At 40.5% G+C, this 16,843-nt stretch overlaps 1 pseudogene; it reads right to left on the bottom strand.

The window, feature by feature from the left end:
* Positions 1 to 1,658: 1,658 nt before the first annotated feature.
* LOC127941368 (nuclear pore complex protein Nup98-Nup96-like) overlaps positions 1,659 to 16,843 on the bottom strand; it is a 41,608-nt pseudogene continuing 26,423 nt past the window's right edge.

The raw sequence follows: 16,843 nt of genomic DNA, 5'->3' as shown, positions 1-16,843 counted from the left end.
TCAAGAGCAGTGAGTGATTTTTCTTTCATTTTCTTGGATTAACATTACAGCAGCTAGTAGCTAATTAGGCACGGTCACTTTAAGAGACGATCAACGCATCTTTTCCCTCAACTGTTTACTTTCACTTAAGAAATAACTGACAAATAAATACGTTTTTTCGAGCATACTTTCCAAGGCGGGTATTTTGACATATTTTGTATGCATTTGTCGGCACAAGAGCAAAAAGAAGCGAATTCGGTGTACAAGCGTTTTGAGACCCCTTTCTCAGCGTGAACCCTGAACACCTGAACACCGTGGTACTGAATCGGGCTCTTTCACATCCTTTTGTTTGTTCAACACTGCGATTAGTATTTGTTGGTTCATGTGCAGGAGGTACTGTCCGTGATACGCGGCTCTCTCTCTCTCCACACCGAACACAGTGCGCGAGTAACCAGCTACTCAGTTCAGCTTTTCTGCGTCTTGTGTTTTGGCTGCTTGATACCGATTGTTAGCGACGGGCTTGAGCCAGCTACTAAATGCACCATCTTCGAGCCATAGATCCATAAAGGTCTATTTTCCCATTGTGATAGCCAGGATGATTTCAATTAATCTAAGCAGTGACTCAGTATGATACAGTATGTTCGGAGTTCACGCGGGTTTCTGTGAAAGTCCTTCTGACAAGTCTGTATGCTGCTGCATGGACCTTGTAGTTCTGGAACGCTGTGATACCAGTGTGATACCAACCAGATTCCTTATACAGAACTACAACAGGTGAAACAAATGAATGCCATTGCCCCTGGGAGCGCATTTTGATGGAAGAACAAATTAATGGACTAGCATATCAATTTAATATGTGGCTAAATGTTTTTTATGACCTTGTATGGAAAAACCAGACGTTTTTATGACTTTTTATGGCCTTAAATTATTATTGTTAAATTTATGACATTTTATGACCCCGCGGATACCTTGTAGATTAAAGACCCACCTCTTTAACCTGGCTTACACATAACATACTAATATGCTTTTAATATCCAAATCCGTTAAAGGATTTTTAGGCTGCATTAATTAGGTAAACCGGAACTGGGAACACTTCCCATAACACCCAATGTACTTGCTACATCATTGGAAGAATGGCACCTACGCTAATATTTGTCTGTTTCGCTCTTATTCCGAGGTCACTGTAGCCACCAGATCCAGTCTGTATCCAGATCAGAGGGTCACTGCAGTCACCCGGATCCAGTACGTATCCAGACCAGATAGTGGATCAGCACTTAGAAAGGACCTCTACAGCCCTGAAAGACAGTGGAGACCAGGACAACTAGAGCCCCAGATACAGATCCCCTGTAAAGACCTTGTCTCAGAGGACCACCAGGACAAGACCACAGGAAACAGATGATTCTTCTGCACAATCTGACTTTGCTGCAGCCTGGAATTGAGCTACTGGTTTCGTCTGGTCAGAGGAGAACTGGCCCCCCAACTGAGCCTGGTTTTTATCAAGGTTTTTTTCTCCATTCTGTCACCAATGGAGTTTCAGTTCCTTGCCGCTGTCGCCTCTGGCTTGCTTAATTGGGGTCACTTCATCTACAGCGATATCGTTGACTTGATGGCAAATAAATGCAGAGACACTATTTAACTAAACAGAGATGACATCACTGAATTAAATGATGAACTGCCTTTAACTATCATTTTGCATTATTGACACTGTTTTCCTCATGAATATTGTTCAGTTGCTTTGACTGAATGTATTTTGTTTAAAGCGCTATATAAATAAAGGTGACTTGACTTTACTCTACTGACTGTTTGGGCTCCAGGCCGACCACCTGCTCCATATGTACTTTAAATGGACTTTCAGTGATCCTGGTATGATGCAACAATAGGAAAAATGTTAGAAAAATGTTGCTGCACTTTAGTTGTGCGTGCACTAATAAGACATGGAAAGCTAAACAGTTTGCTTTTAAAAGGTTTGGGTAAGAAACCAAATCCCATGATCTCTGCTGACTGCTCCTTAATTGCTTTTGTGAGACTAAGTTGATCTCCACAGTGCACCAGTGTCTAGTTGGGACCCCAGCCCACTCTGAAAGATCGCCCTCTGAACAAAGCAGCCTCCATCAGCAGGTGACCCTTTCCTAGAGTTATAGAGCTCTCCAGAGGTACAAAACTTTAGGGGAAACAACATCCTGTATGAGCTTTGAAGAAGAACTATGCTCTTGAAACAAATCGCATTCATCATCCTCTGCAAAGAGAGACCTTCATAATCTGTATAGAAAACAAATCAAATTTGATTAAAACAACAGAAAATGATGGGTTTCTAAACAATGACTCAATTACACCCACACTACCTGTAAGGTATGAGGGTTGATGCCCATTGAGGAAGTAATCTGACTTGATGCAGATAGAGGCTCATGCTCGGCCGGAGTCTCAGATCTCAGCTTGTTCTCCTCCAGAGTTCTCTCTCCATCCTCCTCACCCAAAACACTGCCTGCCGGTTGCTCTTGAGTAACGTTAGCCATGTCACTGTCCAACTCCCAACACATGGCTGAGCAGCTCAAGAACTGCTATACTCTATACACATGCATACAAAGAGATCAAGTCAAGACTTCAATCTTGATCTGAGTATAGAGTACAGTCAAAACTAAAACTTGTTTTCCATCCCCATCAGACCACTTCAGCAATGATAATGTAGACAGTAGACAAAGCAAACTTTCAAACAATTACATTTTTACCTAAATAATTTGACAGGATCAAGATTCTAGCTGCTGCCTATTCAAAACATTGCCATGAAAGCATTGGGTAGCCATGAAATGTCCTGATACGAACATTTTCTCTTTATTTATCAATAAAATACATGAAAAAAAAAAATCAAAAATCAAACCACACACTGCCACCCATACGTTTCACTGCTATACTTCCAACTAAAACAATCTTAAACCTCCATGTAATGCTTAATATTATAATTACTGCATGTGATGTTACTTACATCACCTACTAAAAGTAAATCTAAAATTCAAATGGTCAAACAAACTTTTTGCTTGTGTTCCACTATTATCATAACATACAAACATAATTCATATTTTGTCAAAGAAAAAAGAAACCAAAGCATAATGCCTGACTGGATCTTATTTCACACAAAACATTCAAACAGAAACACTCTTGTATTTTAATTATGTGTAAACAAAGCAATATTTTCATTAAAGAAATTGTAACAATTTAAATTTAATTGAAAATGTAAAGTATAGTCTTTACACTTTAAGCACCTGCTAATCACAGCTGCAAAAAAATAAAATACAGTCAGCTTTACAAACTATAAATATTAGATAAAAGGCAACTCCCTTTGTTATATAAACTTTCTCTGTAAACTCTTAATATTTAAGATGTGGCACAGAATTTTAATAACTTCCAATATCTTGGCATTATTACTGAATAGCATTTGAACCACTAAATCTCTTTGCTCTCTCCCCGCAGCTAGTGTTGATCTGGACTGCGGGTAGCACAGCAGGTTTGAATGAATTTGAGAGGCCCCCGAAGACCAATGTATGTCAGACCCAGTGTGTTCCTCAGTCTACCTGAGCCTGTGGTGCCATCTGCTGCTGGGTCAGTGAAAGCTGTGGGATCCCAGGTGGAACACCGGTCTTCAACTTCTTCACGTCTTGTTTGGTGAGGGGGGGGTGTGGGGTTCCTCTTCTTCATCAGATTCCTGGAGTCCATACTTTGAGAAGTGGGCCACCTGTAGAGGAGATTTTGGTTACATTCTAAAGATTTACACATGACAACAGCTGACTATATAATACAAGATCAGTCCGAAAATAAAATGTGGATTGAATATGGAGCAGTAAATGGAACGTGGAGTAGACATTCATACCTCAAAGACCCAGGAGCCAGTTTCGGGTCTGTATTCCAAGAAGCGTGCACCCTGTTTACGTGAGGCTGCCTCAAGCCGGCCCTCGTAGTTCATCTCAGTCAGCCTATCTGAACTCTTAATCTGAGAGCATGTTGTCTTGTCATTAGGCCACACACCATCTAGAGTCACCTCAGCACGTCTGCATGTTACAAGAAACAAAATACATTGGAACAATTAGCAGAAACTCGACCAAAGTGGTTGAAGATGCAAAAGCAATTCATGCACAACTACCTGTTTAGTCCCTCTCCAACAGAAGGCTTGTCTTTGTCATCGGGGTACACAATTATTTCCTTACGCCTGAAGTGCACAATCTCATCCAGGTTCATGTTGCTGAGATTCACCTCACGAGAGAAGAAAACTGATCCATTGTCAGGGTTGGCAAGGGAGGAACTCAAGTGCAGACAGGGATCACAACACACAGGATTTATTTAATACAAAAAAGGGAAAACAAAACCCACGAGGGGGAAAACAACAGCTAGGGCGGAAACTAAACAACTTAACAGGACAGGATTGACATGACAAACAAACTCTTAACACTAACTACAACCAAACACTCACGGTAATACAAGGACTTCAGAGGTACAGCACAATCACAAATGTGGAACAATCTCAGTGGAACAATCTCAGTGGAACAATCTCAGTGGAACAATCTCAGTGGAACAATCTCAGTGGAACAATCTCAGTGGAACAATCTCAGTGGAACAATCTCAGTGGAACAATCTCAGTGGAACAATCTCAGTGGAACAATCTCAGTGGAACAATCTCAGTGGAACAATCTCAGTGGAACAATCTCAGTGGAACAATCTCAGTGGAACAATCTCAGTGGAACAATCTCAGTGGAACAATCTCAGTGGAACAATCTCAGTGGAACAATCTCAGTGGAACAATCTCAGTGGAACAATCACATATGAGGTACAACCACAATGAACCGACGCAAGACAGAGCACACTAGGAGATCTAAATAGGGGGAACAATTAAGACACGACAGGTGACACAGATAGGACAATCACGACAAGACTATGATAACAAGGGGGGCGGGGCAAGGGAACGAGACAACACAAGCACATGGCCCAAAGACAAGGCCATGTGCTTGTACACAAAACACGGGTCTGCCATGATCCTGCCTCAAGACTAGGAAAAATCAAGGACACAAGGGCAGAATCATGACATCCATAGCCTGCAAAAAACACATTTTTGTCATGCTCCACTCATATACTACTTATAATATAATTTGTTCTTACACAATGTAGCATTTCAATACTTTTACCTTTCCTGCCAACAGTGAAGTTCTCCACAATACACTCGCCATTCTCATTTAACATCCTTCCCAGCTCTTCCATTGATGGGATGGTGTAGTAGCCCATACGGGTAAGCACTATACCTGAGAGGACAAAAACAGCTCAGAATAAGAGTTGTAGATCATCAAATACAGTGTGTTTTAAAGGGGGGGTGAAATGCTATTTCATGCATACTGAGTTTTTTACACTGTTAAAGAGTTGGATTCCCATGCTAAACATGGACAAAGTTTCAAAAATTAAGTTGTACATTTGAAGGAGTATTTTTGTTCCAAAAAAACCTCTTCCGGTTTGTCACAAGTTTCGGAAAGTTTTTTTCGAGTATGGCTCTGTGTGACGTTAGATGGAGCGGAATTTCCTTATATGGGTCCTAAGAGCGCACGCTCCAGTATAGCAGAGCACTGAGAGGCTGAGCACAGCCTGATCAGAGCAAGAGCGTCGCGAAAAGTCACAAAAGAAGTGTGTTTTTGGTTGCCAGGGCAAGACAACCCTGCACAGATTACCAAAAGAGAAACAGCATTAAGGGACCGGTGGATGGAGTTTATTTTTACAGAGCATCAACGGAGATGTGCAAGTGTTTTTGTTTGTTCCCTGCATTTCGGATTGCACATCGTTTATTTCTTAAGGATAATGCAGTCCCAACGGAAAAGGGTCACGATCGTGTGTTGGAACCGCAGGCGGTGAGTAAAACTGCTTCAAATATCTCTGTGTTGTTAACTTAGCTATCAGCCCTTAAGCACATCAAGTAAACAACATGCGATGTTGTCATCAAACTGCACTTTCCACATGTACAGCTTAAAAAAAAAAAAAAAAAAAAAAGACGATATAAAGTGGAACTTAGTCATTTTCCAAAACCGCTAAGCAAATATATAGAGTTTCAGTACATACCACATAGCATACCGCCTTTGCTGATGCTGCTCTTGTTAAATTTCAGCCTCTGGATCTGTGTCACAGCTTCCACATGCTCTCAACTCAAAAGCCTACTGGGGCTCGTGATTCTTTAGCTCCGCCCACACGTCACGCCTCTGGGTGAGGAGGTTTCTGAGCCTCTAGCTCCTCATCTCTCTCCTCCTGAATAGAATCCTCTACCAGGGAGATGTCCTCACTGCTGGCCTCCAAGCCATTGCGATGACTGGCAGTTCCCCGCATGTTGAACTCCGAGATTGTGTCCTGTAACAAGGGGCTCGGCTGGGAGTGTTGAATTGGTTTGGTGATCGGATTGATGTAGAACTTGGAGACCTCCAGATCATCCTCCTCACTTCGCTCCACAGTTACCTCTCTGGTCTCTCTTTCATCTCTAATCAGACTGAAGTATGACAGGAAAACCTTAAAATATATGGTTAGATCTTTACCAACTTCAGCAGTAGGGCTGTGACGGTGGCTGATTTTTTACCACCGCGGTAGTCATGGCGCGGTGTTGAAAAATAAATAAATAAATAAATAAATAAATAAATAATAATAATAATTATTATTATTATTATTATTATTATTATTATTATTATTTTTATTTATATATATATATATATATATATATATATATATATATATATATATATATATATGTTTCAAAATTTGCTCGTTAACGATGGCGATAATTTTTTTTAGTTTAACGCATTCAAAATATTTAACGTAGGGGACTATGGTTGGCCACCCCACTCACAACTGCTGATACTGTCACTTTTTCTCATGACAAGAAGCAAATTTATTCTGTCTCAGAATGACTGAACAGGAGACGTTTCGGTCACGCGCTCCACTTCACTTTAGCATCAGGTGCAAGTTAAGCAAGCGCGGAAACGGTCCTGTGATCAAAGCGCGCTTCCTTTGTGCGTATTGTTTCATATCAAACCGCGAAATAAACTATGTGCAAGCAGTGTTGTGGTCAGTTAAGTCATGGAGTCACCAAAAATTACTGATTAAAGCTGCCTTAAACTGTGCATGCATGTAATATATGTTATATACAGAATATATTTATATGTATGCACATGTCTCTGAAATCAGCCCAGCACTGTCTCACTCATCTCAACACACCCTATTTAACTCCATCAGTGAAAGCCGCCTGCAAATCACTAAAATAAATATCAAGTAAATAATACAGTAGCCTAAATAAGAAAGTTAAATACACCCTGTCTAACAGACGCAAGTGACGCAGCATGAAAAAATACTCATTATAATCAGTGATGCTACACTGGATGCAGCATGACACGACATTATAAATCCCCTGTCCGGTCTGTGAGGTACTGACACAGAGTTCAAATGTCCTGTAAACACTAGACAGACTAAACCTGTTGCAACGTGGTGTTTGAGGTAACTTGTGAATTACCGTAGACTTAGAATTTGCAACTATTACAGTTATTACACTTCTATACAAAACTTTGTATTATGCTTGCTATAGAGTGTGTGAGACGTCACGTGCACTACCGCCGGTGGCAAAAGACAACTGTCATGAACCTATTCAGCAGTTGATAATAGTGTTAACTTACCTGAGCCCATTTTGTGGGTACTCTGAAGGGGAGGCCAAGTCATCAGCCTCTCTGTTCACAGAGTTGTTATACAGACTGCTGTTATTCAGATTCTTCAAAACAAGCTTCTTTATGCTCTTCCTAAAACAAAACATACAGACAGACACACTTTAATTAGTGCACTACAACTTGAGCTATATGCACAAGAGTAGCTGGAGTTAAGTCAGGTTCTTACCTAGACATGAAGGCTCCATTATTAAGAGAGGGTTCATCATCATCAAGTCCATCAAAGAGCTGAGATTTGGATTAGCCAGATGAGGACAGAGCTTTGGGACGAACACGGATGGCAGGACGAGGGGTAAGTTTGTACTGAGTAGGGGTAGTCAGGGCTTTCTGAGCAGCTGGATTTGTGGGCTTTAGAAGCTAATGATGAAGAAGATATGTTAGCAGTGCATGTACTGTGCTAAATGTTAAGAAACAAGTTGTCTTTTAGTGAGCCACTCACTAATCTTTTCAAATAACCAAAACATATAAGTACTACGTAAACTGTAAAATCAAACCTCTTCCTACTTCTTGGGGTCTGATAGTGGATTTCTGAAGAGGGGTGAGTCTCCAAAAGGAGAATAGGCCAATGCATTGATCTGCTGTTGGAGGACGGCCTGCTGCACAGCTGATGCATTGGGGTCAGTCAAAGCTGAGAAGAAAACACAGTATACCAGTTATTTATTTTACATAATTTCAAAGAGATCCGTCTCACATGAAGTACTCAATTTAAAATTATTACAACCAGTTACAGGAATTAAGTCACTTATGAAGCAATTTCACTGACCCACAGGCTGTTGAGGAGCACCAAAATTCAGAGTGTTGGCACCGGTGTTAAAGCCTCCAGTCCCAAAGGTGCCCACTGATCCCAGGGTGGAGCCTAGCTTGCTCTGGTTGTTCCCAAACAATGATGTCTGGCCAGTTCCAACAGCTGAAAATACAGACTAATACTTAGAAGCCATGTTTTCATTCTTACAATAACAAATGACAACAAAAATCATGCACCCTAAAACATACCTCCTCCAAAGCCAGTTCCCAGTCCTGTTCCCAGGCCCGTCAAAGCAGTTTTGTTCCCAAAGAGACCCCCACCAGTACCAGTTGCACCAAATCCTAAAAAATATACCAGCATTGACATTTAAGAAGAAATATATTGACATTTCTAGGATAGATCTAAGTGCATACTGGTGACATACTGGTGAAATGAAGCCCATCACTTTCACCACCAAAACTGAAAATGAATTTTATCACAGCAAATACTAGTCAGCATTAACAAAGACTTACCAAAGGTTGAGGTGTTCGTGTTAGTCCCTAGAGTAAGTGTAGGCTTATTTGCAAACAGACCAGTGCCTGTTCCAAAGGAGGGTGCGCTAGCGGTGGTGGTGGTGGTGCCAAATCCAGCAGGCTTATTGCCAAAAAGATTCTGTGAAATAAAGAGAACAAGTTAAACATTTAGAAAAACAAGGCAAAAAAATCTAACTTACATTTGAACATGTTGAAGATCTAAAAATGGACTTTTGAAAAATACAGAAAGCTAACTGTAGCCTCTCCAAAAGTCACCTGTGTACCCACATTCCCAAAGCCGGTGTTAGTTTGGCCGAAAATTCCTGTGCCAAATCCCATGGCCGTACTTGTGTTAGTGTTTCCAAACAGTCCTCCAGCCTGAGAGGCAGTTGTGTTGCCAAACAGACCCTTATAAAAAAAATTGGATTAAACAAAGAATTAACCTGATGTTAGACTTAAAAGATCAGTTAAGAATATTTTGAAAATCAGTGTAGACATTTACTACACCTGCTGGAACTCACCATGCTGCTGCTGTTGCCAAAGGAGAAAGTGTTATTTTGGGTGGTGGTAGCTGAGCCAAATGGTTTGAAGAGACTGGAACCTTGCTGCTGCTGTTGCTGCTGCGGCTGGCCAAACAAACTTCCTGTGGTTGTACCAAAGTACCTGCAGTGCAAACACTTGGCACATAAAAAAAACAAAAAACAACAATTGAGGTACAACCACTTACTTGTGCCAAATGAGGTCTTGTTCTGGCCAAAGCTGAAGCCATTGTTCGGAGTTGAGGGTCCAAAGAGTCCAGTGCCAGTACTGGGAGTAGCTGTTGCTGCGGCTCCAAAGAGACCACCTGTGCCAGCTGCCATGGGGTTGGAAGGACCCTTCCTTCCTGCCTGATAATCCTCAAGCCTTAATTCCTAAGATCAAGGAAAGAATGGTATATTTCTTTCATCATGGCTTGAAATCCTTAAAACTCTAGCAACATATTGGTTTCATATTTTGTTCTCTCTATACAGTTTATCAAAGAACCCGACAAACCGTGCTTGACAATGTTTTCAGCAGGCTGCCAAATACTAAAACAACGATCACAAAAAGAGAAATCAACCTACCTCTAAGGATTTGTTCTCATATTCCTTCATGGCAGTTATACACTGGTGTTTGGTGTTGATGCTGGTTGTCACACCTCCTTTAACCATTGTGTCACTCCCAGTTGGTGGCTGGAGCAAAACACAAAAGATTTTGGTTAAAAACCATGTATGAAAAAACAGGTAGCTAAATAACCAGTATGAAGAAGAAAAAGTATAATAGTTTCTAAACAAACATTGAATTTGATTGTTGTGCCAGGTGGAGCAGCAGTGAAATTTGATGACCCAAACAAAGATCCTGATGTTCCTCCAAAAGGGTTGGATGTTGTGTTGGTTGTCCCGAATAATCCACCGCTACTGGTGCTGGTACCAAAAGCTGAAAATCATTTCAAAGTTACTTAGGTCCATTATGTTGGAGCTATTTTAATCCAAGACATTACTGCTACAACAAATCAAACAATGTATAGCTACACAGGAATGCTGTAGGAGACTTACTGCCAAAAGTGGCTGGTTTGTTGGCACCAAAGGCATTATTCTGCTGTGAAAACAATCCTCCACCTCCAGTGTTGGTGCTTCCAAAAAGGCTGTTTGATGTGCCACTGGTGGCACCAAACCCAAACCCACTACTGGTGGAGGATGTTACAGGCTGACTGAAGGTGCTTGAACCAAATAGACCACCTTGAGGACAAACACAAATATTTCAATACAAAATCACACTGATGCCCAAATACAACATTCTAATGGGAACACTAATTTCTTATGTGATAACACATCAGTTTGTAATGAAATATTTCCTCAAAACTGGGGATGGGCAATATGGCCTAAAAATTTTTTCACAATTTCTGGTATTTATTGCGATAACGATATCAAAGCCTTCGCATACATTTTCTTCTGTAAAATAGCAGATAATGTTATGTTTAAGTTGTGTTCCAGTAACTGTGCTGCACATCACACAACAATTATACATTAATAATTGAAATAAATTACAAGTTTAAAAGGTAAACACAGATTCTGTATTTATTTATACTTTCATGGGGCAAACAACGGCACAAATTGTGCAAACAGCAAAAGTAACAATTCCAACAATGTCTTCGGGTGGGTTTCAAAATGATAAGAGTGCAACTGCAAATAAAACCTAATTAAGCAACAAGCATGTTATAGTAGCCTTATAAATTAAAGAAGTTCACCATGAAACAGTCAATGACACACTCTTAGAATGTGAATAAAATACTTGTGGAACATGCTACCTACAATTAAAGTGAAAGTGACGTGACATATGGCCAAGTATGATGACCATACTCAGAATTTGTGCTCTGCACACAAAGTGCAAACACACAGCAGTGAACACACACCCGGAGCAGTGGGCAGCCATTTATCCTGCGGTGCCCAGGAAGCAGTTGGGGGTTCTGTGCCTTAAGTAGTCTAAAACTTAAGTCCTCTTAAGTTTTCAACACTATTGTCTCATGAAAGAAATTGTAAAAATATTCAAACAATGTATCAAAAGTAATGATCCCAAATATGTCTTTAGTTAGTAATACAAAATAGTGCAAAACACAAAAAAACTACCGTATTTTCCGGACTATAAGTCACACTTTTTTTCATAGTTTGGCTGGTCCTACGACTTATAGTCAGGTGTGACTTATTTGTCAAAATTAATTTGACATGAACCGAGAGAAATGAACCAAAAGAAAACATTACCGTCTCCAGCCGCGAGAGGGCGCTCTATGCTGCTCATTGCTCCTGTAGACTACACTGAACAGCATAGAGCGCCCTCTCGCAGCTGTAGACGGTAATGTTTTCTCTTGGCTCTTGGTTCTAAATAAATGCGACTTATTGTCCAGTGCGATTTAAATGTTTTTTTCCTCATCATGACGTATTTTTGGACTGATGCGACTTATACTCAGGTGCGACTTATAGTCTGAAAAATACAGTAATAAAAAACAAATCAAATTAAATTTAAATAAAAGTTCTATTAAACTGTAAACACTGATATATTTTAATTTGTAAATTTGTAAAGTGTATAAATGAGGCTGACATGAAAATGTCTGGTAGTGCAATTTATATAACATACAAATGAATTATGTGTTTCAAACAGCTTTCAAAAAGAGAACAGTGCTCACACCTAAAGATTTTTGGTCAAGAATACTAACATATCCACTGTAGTTGGTTTCAGAAGAGACCTTTGGGATGTTACTACATTTCCAGCAGTGCTGAACACCCTCTGAGGGTGTAATTGTGGCAGGAATGCAAAAGTACTTTTTCGCTAAACGTCTGATGTTAGCGAAATTCACCTTGTGTGCCTTCCACCACGTAAGGGGATTTATTTCACCATCTGCAAATGGCCCATGCAAGTAGCTGTTTGATTCAGCCTCAATTTTCTCGGTTTCAGAAACACTGATCATCTCAGCAACTTGCTTCTTGAAAAAAATTCCAAGGGGTCAGGGGATTCCTGCAGGATGGGAGTCATCTTTGCTATTAATCACGGGATTTGGACAGTACATGATAAATGGTTAACGGGAGCAGACGGGAGCGGGAATCAACCAATAACAAAGACAACAATAAAATAAAAAAGTAAATGCACCATTTTGTAGTTTCCTTTTAATACGCCTACAATGTAACGCAATTAAAAAATAACTACACGACCCAGCCGTCCCAGAAGCCATCAGTGCTTTTTGTCACGGCTTCCCGCCGGAATTCAAAGAGCAGTGATGGAGGGAGCTAACAGCCGCGGAGAAGTCGATGTGGCAAAAAATTATTTACAGCGCAAAGTCAGAAGTAATGGCATGTCTATTAAGTTCACAGAACTGGTCGGAAAGTCTGAAATATTAATTAAGTTTATGAGAGTAGAATGTGATGGTGATAGCATGATGTACGCTGCTTGTAAGACATGCTTAGTCTTAGTCAAGTAAGCAAGTGATTCAGGCACGAGCCGTCTGAAGAGGCACACTTGCAAGGCAAATTCGGGAAAGAATCAGCCAAGCATTGCTTCGTTCATCAAGCGAAAATTGCCGTCAAGTGTCAAGTCTCGTCTGACCGACAAAATTGCTTGCATGTGCAGCCAAGATCTCAGGCCCTTTGCTGTGGTAGAGGGGAAAGGCTTTACCAACATAGCACAGGAGCTGCTGGACATTGGAGCCAACTATGGAAGTAACGTGCAGGTGGAAGACATACTGCCATGTGCAAGCACAGTTTCCCGTCACGTAGAAGGGGAGTATGAGAAAATAAAACTGCTGGTCATGGAGGAGCTCCGTCAGGTATTTCACTCTGCACTATTTTTCTACATAAATTGTACCTCTCACGCAGTAGTCTGTGATCTATAGATTCTAAACCCTATACACCTGATTTTCCTTACAATTTTTAAAAGCCATAATATCTCCATATTCTAAACTGGTAATCTTTTTTACATGTAAGATATTTTGTGGCCCATTAAAAATATAATTCTTCTTTTCATGCAGACTAGAGACCATGCTGTAACCACAGACCTCTGGACAGAGGAAAGGACCAACACACACTACATCACTGTTACAGTGCATTGAATCCTTGACTGGAAGATGATAAACGGTATTCCGGCCACAAGAAAGATGGAAGGTGTTAAATCCAGTGACCACATCAGAAGGACTGTGGAGAGAATCCTTCAGGTATCTCTCTCTCTCCGTGTGTCTGTCTGTCTCTCAAATCAGATCATCTTTATCCACAAGGCATATGTAATTAATATTGCTAATTAATGATAAAATTGGGAAAAGTATGAGAACAGAGTGCAACAGTAACAACAACAAAAACATGTTTACAAGAAAAATTATACAATAAGAGAAATATATCAATAAATACAACAATAGCCATGTGTGTGTCATTGTCCCTTACTGTCATTTGCTGCTCTCTGTGTCGGAGGCAGTTCTACTTTTTTCATAGATTAAGGAAAACTTTTCATAAAAATTTCAAACTTTTAAAAATAGTTTTCATATTTTCATATCTTAGTGTCCTCCTGTGCTGATATGCATTAAGCATATGTGTAAACACTGTATGTTCTGTCCTAATATATTTATAAACATTTATTGAAAAGTTCTCTGTTCAGTTACAGGACCGTTAGTCATTCAGTTTTGATGCTCCTATATTCTTTTTGCAAAGCTTTTGTGTTAGTCTTTTTTTAATCTTTTTTTAATCTTTTTTTTTTTTTTTTTACCTCACACAGGAATTTGGCATCCTGAGCAACGACACTGCTTTTTTAACGGATAATGGCTCAAATGTGGTTGCAGCATACAAGGATTATGTCCGACTCTCCTGTGCTGGCCATAATATCAACTTAATCTTAAAACATGTATTTGACCACTTGGACGAGGACAACCCAGTGCACAGCAACATCATTAAGATGTTTAAGGACGCAAAGACCCTTGTCACACACTTCAAAAGAGCAGGGTAAAATAGCATACAATTTTATGTCTTCCTGGTAAAGCTGCTTATATAATTTGAAAGAAATTAAAGTAAAATAAATAAAAAGAAGCTACTGTAATTTATACCTGCACAGGGCTTTTTTTTAACTCAATTTTAAATAAATCTCTTTTATTTAAATAAATGTTGTTTTCCCAAAAGAGAGGCCAATGAATTGTAATTTATGTCACCGTAACATCCATTTTTCTTGTGCAATTTCTTTATATTTTAGGTTGCAAAAAGCACTGGACCAGTCACTGAAGCAATCTGTGGAGACGAGGTGGAATACCAGACTAGCAATGCTCCAATCTGTTAATGATGCTCTGAGATCTGGGAGGCTGCATGACATCCTGCTTCGCCGAAACGCGCTCCGTTACCTCAACAACATAGACTGCGAACTTCTTGAAGACATCATCCAACTCCTGAAACCTTTCGATGAGGCTACCAGGCATCTCTCCACTGATCAGACACCTACCCTCCACCTTGTCCTCCCGACCAAGGCTACTCTACTGAGGGGTTTGTCGATCCAGGATGGAGACAGTGTGATTGTAAAAGAGGTAATACAATTAATTTCTAATTTTCATTTAGTTGGTGGTCATTCAAGTAGCAAACATAAGCACAGTGCAATGATGTTGCATGTATCGTCATGCTCCTCCTCCCCTAGCTCAAAGGGAAGTTAGCCCAGGCAGTGGAGATGAAATTCAAAGTCCACCTGTACCATAAGGTAGCCACAGCTCTCTCTCATTGTTCTATTAGAATCTGTCTTTTTTTCCTGAAGATCCACCCCTAGAGCAAGGAGATACGGAGGTGCATAACTTTTTTGCAAGTTGTGTAGAAGAGGAGGAGAGGAACGAGGACAGTGGTGATATGGAGTCACATGGTTGCCAGTTGGTGCTGCAATACATGAGTGACACTAAGTTGACACGTTTCCAGTGTCTTCTTGACTTCTGGCGGGAGATGTCAGGTGGGCTCGTACCAGTTGCCAAGAGGCTGCTAGCTATCCCCACAACAAGTACTCCTTCTGAGCATAGCTTCAGTGTTGCGGGAAGACTGATAGAGGAGAGGCGTTCTACCCTCAATCCAGAAAATGTAGATGCACTTTTGTTCCTACACAGCAACATATAACTAAGATGAACTCATTATGCAAGAGCATAATTGATGAAAATCGTTAACATGTAATTAAAAAAATATATAAATGTAAACTATAAATGTATTGTTTACTCAACAATAAATGAGTAAAATGCAGCTTTATGTGCTGTTTGGGTTTAATAAACTATTGTAGACATGGTGTGAACTATGTACTGTTTTTCTTTTATTTGCTGTCTTCCACTTTCTGGAGGAACCTAGAAACAGGGTGCTCAGCAGCTGGTCTAAAACAGGATGGAGAGCAGATTAAATCAAATTCTATGTATTATCTAAACACTAATTGAAGAAAAAATATATGGGATCGGTACAGGAGCGGGAGTCAGTTTAAACAGGAGCGAGATGGGAGTGGGAGTCAATTTACCAGGAACGGGATGGAATGGGATTATTTTTTAAACTTTGGAGACAAGATTTCTTTCTATGGGAGTGGGACGGGACAGGAGTGAAAATCCACTCCCGTGTCATCCTCTAGTGTAGACTACAGGAGCACTGAGCAGCATCTCTGGAAGCATAGAGCGCCCTCCCGCGGCTGTAGACAGTAACGACAGGAAGTCGTGGCCTAATGGTTACAGAGTCAGACTCCCAATCGAAGGGTTGTGAGTTCGAGTCTCGGGCTGGCAGGAATTGTGGGTGGGGGGAGTGCATGTACAGTTCTCTCTCCACCTTCAATACCATGACTTAGGTGCCCTTGAGCAAGGCACCAAACCCCCAACTGCTCCCGGGCGCTTGCAGCATAAATGGCTGCCCACTGCTCTGGGTGTGTGTTCACAGTGTGTGTGTGTGTTCACTGCTCTGTGTGTGTGCACTTCAGATGGGTTAAATGCAGAGCACAAATTCTGAGTATGGGTCACCATACTTAGCTGAATGTCACGTCACTTTAATGTTTTCTCTTGGTTCATTTCTCTCGGTTCATGTCAAATTAATTTTGATAAATAAGTCGCACCTGACTATAAATCGCAGGACCAGCCAATCTATGAAAAAAAGTGTGACTTAAAGTCTGGAAAATATGGTAGATGCACTCTGAGCTTCTTTTGTTGATTCAGCTGGTGTTACAGGGGTAGCAGAGTCAGCATCACTTGGCATAACAGAAAGGGATTCCACCTCTCTGACTACTCTGGCTTTGATGACCAGGATCTCTTCTTGACTCATATATGGAGTGCAGAAGTGTGGATCAAAAATGTTGATCAGTTGATCAGTTCCTGAACCTCTAGGTCATCATATTTGGAGTTCATGTAGTCAAGT

Source organism: Carassius gibelio, chromosome A21, assembly GCF_023724105.1.
Source record: "Carassius gibelio isolate Cgi1373 ecotype wild population from Czech Republic chromosome A21, carGib1.2-hapl.c, whole genome shotgun sequence".
In the NCBI taxonomy this organism is placed as follows: domain Eukaryota; kingdom Metazoa; phylum Chordata; class Actinopteri; order Cypriniformes; family Cyprinidae; genus Carassius; species Carassius gibelio.
The sequence above is the reverse complement of the archived record's forward strand: the minus strand, read 5'-3'. Positions and strand labels throughout refer to the sequence as shown.